General features: G+C 36.7%; 5 non-coding genes across 5 annotated transcripts; 1 reads left to right on the top strand and 4 right to left on the bottom strand.

Moving 5' to 3' along the window:
- Nucleotides 1-2,481: 2,481 nt before the first annotated feature.
- On the bottom strand, nucleotides 2,482-2,553 carry Trnae-uuc (transfer RNA glutamic acid (anticodon UUC)). Its single transcript has one exon. It is a non-coding gene; the product is annotated as a tRNA-Glu (tRNA).
- A 357-nt stretch (nucleotides 2,554-2,910) lies between these two features.
- On the bottom strand, nucleotides 2,911-2,982 carry Trnae-uuc (transfer RNA glutamic acid (anticodon UUC)). Its single transcript has one exon. It is a non-coding gene; the product is annotated as a tRNA-Glu (tRNA).
- Nucleotides 2,983-3,352: 370 nt separating this feature from the next.
- Trnae-uuc (transfer RNA glutamic acid (anticodon UUC)) lies at nucleotides 3,353-3,424 on the bottom strand. The gene has a single exon. It is a non-coding gene; the product is annotated as a tRNA-Glu (tRNA).
- Nucleotides 3,425-3,533: 109 nt separating this feature from the next.
- Nucleotides 3,534-3,605, top strand: Trnae-cuc (transfer RNA glutamic acid (anticodon CUC)). Its single transcript has one exon. It is a non-coding gene; the product is annotated as a tRNA-Glu (tRNA).
- A 1,316-nt stretch (nucleotides 3,606-4,921) lies between these two features.
- Trnae-uuc (transfer RNA glutamic acid (anticodon UUC)) lies at nucleotides 4,922-4,993 on the bottom strand. The gene has a single exon. It is a non-coding gene; the product is annotated as a tRNA-Glu (tRNA).
- Between the last annotated feature and the right edge of the window lie 1,700 nt (nucleotides 4,994-6,693).

The following is a 6,693-nucleotide window of genomic DNA, read 5'->3' as shown; positions in this document are numbered from 1 at the left end:
CAGTCAAAGCAATTGTGTTTTGCACTGGCGCCGGCGTGGTCAAGCTGGCTTGATTCTGCTGTATGCATTTTATTTAATATTGTCTGAAAGATCAACACAAGGTCAATTTCATAATTGTATTATATATATTTTGAACAAATTTTACGTGCCATTTGTTGAATTATACAATCTATAAATAACACGGGTTTTATTTATCGAAGACATAAATTGATATCTACGCGCATTTGCGATTCAAGATTCACATTTCGAACTTCGAGCTACATGTGGTGTAACTAATTCTTTTGAAGGTCCACGAGTTCTTGATCAAGTGTGTAGAGTCCGTAAAACATGATAAAATACCAAATTTTTTCCTGGAACAGAGGAACTATTGATGAAATCAGTGAGTTATTCAGCAGTATACAGTGATTAACAATGAGTGATAAAAACAAGTCTAAATCCTTGTGTAGCCACTGCAATGTAGACATGACACGGGATAGTTGTTTTCACAACTCTGCAGCGTATTTCTCATGAACTCAGATATAGTTTGATATGTTTGTCGTTAACAGACCAAAATCTATCCTAAGATGAATTGTAACTTCATCATCAACCTAACGGATGAACACATCGCTTCACAGTGGATAGAAGACGCCCTGCCTCCGAGATTATTGGTAATCGGGATTCCCTAACTACGGCAATAGGACTTGTTAGTAATTTTGTTTTACTTTTCTCTATTTTCCGTATACCGCGCATGAGAACCAGATTAAATGGACTTTTAGTAAATCTCGCTATATCAGATATTCTTTTCTTAATCAGTTCAACATCCACAACAGTTCCGTATTATGATGCTTCTATTGCAAGAGTGGACGCTCCTGCTGAATCTCCTTTGGAATGCCTAGCCTATGATGTCTCCGTGTTCCTGTGGTACTTCACTTCAATGTCATTCATAACACTAGTGACAATCGATAGATATTTCGCTGTATGTAGACCAATACAACATCGTTACAACATTGAAGGGAAAGCACGACCGGTTAATATTACCATATTCGCCTGGCTAATTGGCATTGCTTTTATGGGAGTTAACATCCCTTATTTTCTTGTGGAAGGCACGGAACATTGCTTTCTTTGGCCGGATTCAGGCAATTATGACTTGTTGCCAACTTCATACACGGTGTGCAGATCAAATCAAGACCCGAGAATGCGGATTGGGAGCGATCATCCATTGGTTTATATCATTTGGGCACTTTCATTTGTGATAACATTAACAATTAATGTGAGCTTATCGTTAGCGATCATAATAACTATCTGCAAACAAGCAAATAGAAGAAGACTTCAACTAATGTCGACTTCAAGTCCAAATGCATGGGATCGTGCTTTAATTCAAGTTGCACTTACGTTGGTCATTAATGGTCTGTTTGTCATCGCCTGCCAACTGCCATATCACGTGTATCACTTTGGCATAGCACTATACTACTTTTCCGATGGAGAGATTGCCATATGGCCTAATGGTGGTAGAGGTCACGGCGGGATTTCTGAAATTGAATTTGCCGCTATCGGGATGGGAGGTCTCGCCATCAATGCCACTATTAATCCGTGGATTTATGCATTCGGGAGTAAATTTTACAGGAATGCCTTTATAGAAGCACTTGGACTATCTAAATATGTTTGTACAACGAAGGTAGAGACCATGTTAACTAACAAGGGTCAGTCTACGGTTAAATCATCCCAGACATATCCGAATGGCAATAGCGATAATGGGAAAGATAAACTGGTTAACCTAAATCATGAAGATACGCGTCTTTGAAATGAATTTGTCGCCCCAATAAAACAACATCAACAAATAAAAAAAGCACAGTAGGTAACAATAGCATTGAATGACACGAATCCGATTCTCTGGTAATTAGGGCAAAGTCAAGGTAATCTTCGTGACAATTCATTTTGGTTTCTATATTTTTGGATTTTAGGCTTGTGACGAAGCTATATATACTTCTAAATTTAAAAAAACACGCATGTCCGATCTTTAGTGTTTTGGCTAATCCAAAGTAAATGGAATATTTTGGAGGGATTGTGCGGAAAAGGGTCTTACAGGGCAAATGCTCAAAATTGTGATTTTCAGGGCCGGAACTAAAAAGATGTCTTTCGGCAAAACGGGTCTTTTCAATGAGGGTTTGCTTCAAAAGTCTAAGGATATGTGATTAATCACAATAAATCAGTTTAATTGTGTTCTTCTTGCTTATCAAAAGAACTATGGGATGTGGAAGCTCAAAGGTCCGTGTCGGGAAAAGCCGAGATAATTATAACTCGACCTTTTGGAGACGACAAGATGACTGGCAAGATCCTGCATTTTGACTTCATAATTCGAATTCATCACTTTTGATAATGGAGAGCCTCTTGTAAATTGCTTTCCTATCCCATGGAGAAAAAAAAGAATCCCCGAAGTAGATGTACAACAAGTGGAATTTTGATTGATCAGGAATTTTGCTATTATAAAAAGTAAAAGTTTTCTTCCCACACCGGGAATCGAACCCGGGCCACGGCGGTGAAAACGCCGGATCCTAACCACTAGACCATATGGGATATGACATGAGTTTAAAGCTAGATTTATTATTTATTTGCAATTTAATTACTAACTATTCGTTTTCGCAATTTTTTAGAATCTTGTCATCTCTTCTTGTCCTTACGAAGTCAACTTTTAAAGTATCTTATCTTATCTTGTCATCGCATCTTCTCGTTGCAACGAAGTCGTCTTACCAAGATATTTATCTCGACTTTTCGGTGGCACTTTTGATGAACTTCCATATTAAAAATGGGGAGCCTTTGTTAATTTGTTTTCTATCCCATGAAGAAGAAAATAACACAAGGGTCCCTGAAGCAGGTGTATAATAAGTGGAAATTTGAAAGATCAGGAACTTGACAAAATATTAAATGATTTTCTTCCCACACCGGGAATCGAACCCAGGCCACGGCGGTGAAAACGCCGGATCCTAACCACTAGACCATATGGGATGTGATATGCTTTTAAAGCTAGATTATATTATTTATTTGAAATTTAAATAATAACTATTCAGTTTTGCAATTTTTTGCCTATATTTTTAAGAATCTTGTCATCTCTTCTTGTCCTTATGAAGTCAACTTTTAAAGTATCTTATCTTATCTTGTCATCACATCTTCTCGTCCCAACGAAGACGACTTACCAAGAAAATTATCTCGAATTTTCGATGGCACTTTTGATGAGTTTCCATATTAAAAATGGGGAGCCTTTGTTAATTTGTTTTCTATCCCATGAAGAAGAAAATAACACAAGGATCCCTGAAGCAGGTGTATAAAAGTGGACATTTGAAAAATCAGGAACTTGACAAAATATTAAAGGATTTTCTTCCCACACCGGGAATCGAACCCGGGCCACGGCGGTGAAAACGCCGGATCCTAACCACTAGACCATATGGGATATGATACAAGATTAAATCTAAATATATATTTATTTGCAATTTAATTACTAAGAGTTAGTAATTAATTTGAAAAATAAACAATATATTCAGCAACACTCTTACATCAAATCCCATATGGTCTAGTGGTTAGGATCCGGCGCTCTCACCGCCGTGGCCCGGGTTCGATTCCCTGTGTGGGAAAAAATATTTTCCATTTTTATATTGTAAAATTTGAACATTCGACTGATAATACATCTATTCAGCTTTCCTTATGTTTATTTTTTCTTCATGGGATAAAAAACAAAACAAATTTCGGCATGGTCACGCAGATAATTATCTTGGTAAGTCGACTTCGTAAGGACGAGAACATTATTTGTTTTTTAACTTAACGTGTACCTAGAGCATAGTAACTTACCAAACCAAATGTAAAAAATAACATATGTGACCCGTTCTTTGTGTTCTTACGACTTTCCTAAATGGGACCAAGTTTAAAAAGGGCGAAAAGCCCCACAGGAAAGATTTGTTAAACTTTGCCCCTCCTTTTTTTTAAAAAGAATTCGCGACCGGACTGAAATCGTGACGTCAACTTTCTATGCCAAATAATTTGCTACGTTATACATGTTTGACTGCAAGAGTAAAATTTACATTAACAACCTGAGATCTGTTGTTTTAGTAAGATTTGAACCAAAATAGTTCATTACCATTTATGCTATATCTCCTCAATTTATCAATAAATATATCATGATTTACCACATCAAAAGTTTTTTTTAATTAAGAAAGATCATACCTGTAGCACAAATTAACCATTATTCAGAACAAAATCTTGAGTTGTAGTTGTTGAATGATTTTCAATATTTATTTACATTATTGTAATCATACCATGTATTTATTGTATGAGGGCCTTCTTGGAAAACAGTTCTTAACACTGAAGTGGAATTACCCTAAAAAAAAGATTATTATAATTATTAATATTTGTCAAAGTGAAAATCACAAAACTCCTGCATTTCTCCCGCCCCCGCGCTCCGGCATTAATAATGAACAGCCCCAAAGTAAATGAGATATTTCGGAGGGATTGTGCGGTAAAGGGTCTTACAGGGGCTCATTTTCAGGGCCGGAACTAAAAAGATGTCTTTCGGCAAAACGGGTCTTTTCAATGAGGGTTTGCTTCAAAAGTCTAAGGATATGTGATTAATCACAATAAATCAGTTTAATTGTGTTCTTCTTGCTTATCAAAAGAACTATGGGATGTGGAAGCTCAAAGGTCCGTGTCGAGCCGAAATAATTATAAGTCGACATTTTGGAGACGAGAAGATGACTGGAAAGGATCGTGCATTTCGACAAGTCGACTTCATAATTCGACTCTTCGGTGGCACTTTTGATGAGCCTATGGAGAGCCTCTTGTCAATTTCTTTCCTATCCCATGGAGAAAAATAACACAAGAATCCCCGAAGTAGATGTACAAAATGTGGAATTCTGATTGATCAGGAATTTTGCTATTATAAAACGTAAAAGCTTTCTTCCCACACCGGGAATCGAACCCGGGCCACGGCGGTGAAAACGCCGGATACTAACCACTAGACCATATGAGATATGACATGAGTTTAAAGCTAGATTTATTATTTCTTTGCAATTTAATTACTAACTATTTGTTATTGCAATTTTGTGCATATATTTTTTAGAATCTTGTCATCTTTTCTTGTCCCTACGAAGTCAACTTTTAAAGTATCTTATCTTATCTTATCTTGTCATCGCATCTTCTCGTCGCAACGAAGTCGGCTTACCAAGATATTTATCTCGACTTTTCGGTGGCACTTTTGATGAGCTTCCATATTAAAAATGGGGAGCCAGCTTTGTTAATTTGTTTTCTATCCCATGAAGAAAAAAATAACACAAGGGTCTCTGAAGCAGGTGTATAATAAGTGGAAATTTGAAAGATCAGGAATTTGACAAAATATTAAATGATTTTCTTCCCACAACGGGAATCGAACCTGGGCCACGGCGGTGAAAACGACGAATCCTAACCACTAGCCCATATGGGATGTAATGTGAGTTTAAAGCTAAATATTATTATTTATTTGCAATTTAATTACAAACTAAGCGTTTTTGCAATTTTTGCCTGTATGTTTTTAGAATCTTGTCATCTCTTCTTTTTGTCCGAAGAAAGACGACTTGACGATTGATTTGATTTGATTTATTGATAATCCAGGCAAACATACATACAATAGCAGAAAAAAAAGCCTTAAAATAATAAACACAAATACAATAGTCAACGGGGTCCCTGGCGGATTCCCTAATAGCGAACTAAATCACTTTGAAGTGGGTCTCCGATAACCCCGTTGACGAAAGATATTATATATAAAAAAGCGATTAAAAAAAACCGCACACACAACACATTACTGATAACGGTACATAAAACCAAAGAGCTTTTAAATAGAAATAGAGTCGCAATAGTTTATATAATCTTTTGTTCGTTTGATGCCGATTAGAAGTTGCGACAGGCTATTCATAAAAGTGGTACCATTGTTTCGAATAAAGGGGTTCCGCCATTAAATTGGTCACTGATCCGGCATCATATTAACGCTCTACATGACAGGCGAGTATCAATAAGTGACCACACTACAGTCATGTGTAAGGGCAGTCATGTGTAAAGTGGTACCATTGTACTCACGTATTCCAAATGTGTGCTTGTGTGGGTCTGAACTCTATAAAGGAGGCTTTAGCTATCGATGCAATCATCTTTACCACCCACCTGACGTTAGGCGTTTCATTTAAATAAATTGAATCGATTACACATTAGAATGTATGAAGGCTGCCATGTCCAGTCCATATATCTATATTACACTATGGGCACATTCTCCGATAAAGTGTTCAAAAAGCCAAATTTGTGTTGCCCATAGTTTCAAGTCATATTCAGACTTGTTTTGTCAGAAAGAAATGACTTTTTTAAATATAACTAATACTTAGGAGTTGCTTTCTAAAATGTGTGGGGCTAGAGGTTCTAACATGCCTAGAAAGTATAAAACAATAAAGCTGATTATGCATATCCATTGTTTTCCTCCATGTCGCCAGCCAAGGTGCGTTCCGTATAATGTGTCCCTGTTCGCTATACATGAGCGCATAATAATGGATTATAGGTACTTTTCATTAGCTGGTATCATGCCCTAATTATAAAGAATAAAACATCACAACGCAGGTTATTAATTTTTTCCAACAGGTCTTTGAGACTATGTCGCCAATATTGTTCACAGATACGTTACCATATTTCTAATGGGTAGCAATCTGTCAAAAT

Source organism: Amphiura filiformis, chromosome 11 (assembly GCF_039555335.1).
Source record: "Amphiura filiformis chromosome 11, Afil_fr2py, whole genome shotgun sequence".
NCBI classification, from domain to species: domain Eukaryota; kingdom Metazoa; phylum Echinodermata; class Ophiuroidea; order Amphilepidida; family Amphiuridae; genus Amphiura; species Amphiura filiformis.
The sequence above is the reverse complement of the archived record's forward strand: the minus strand, read 5'-3'. Positions and strand labels throughout refer to the sequence as shown.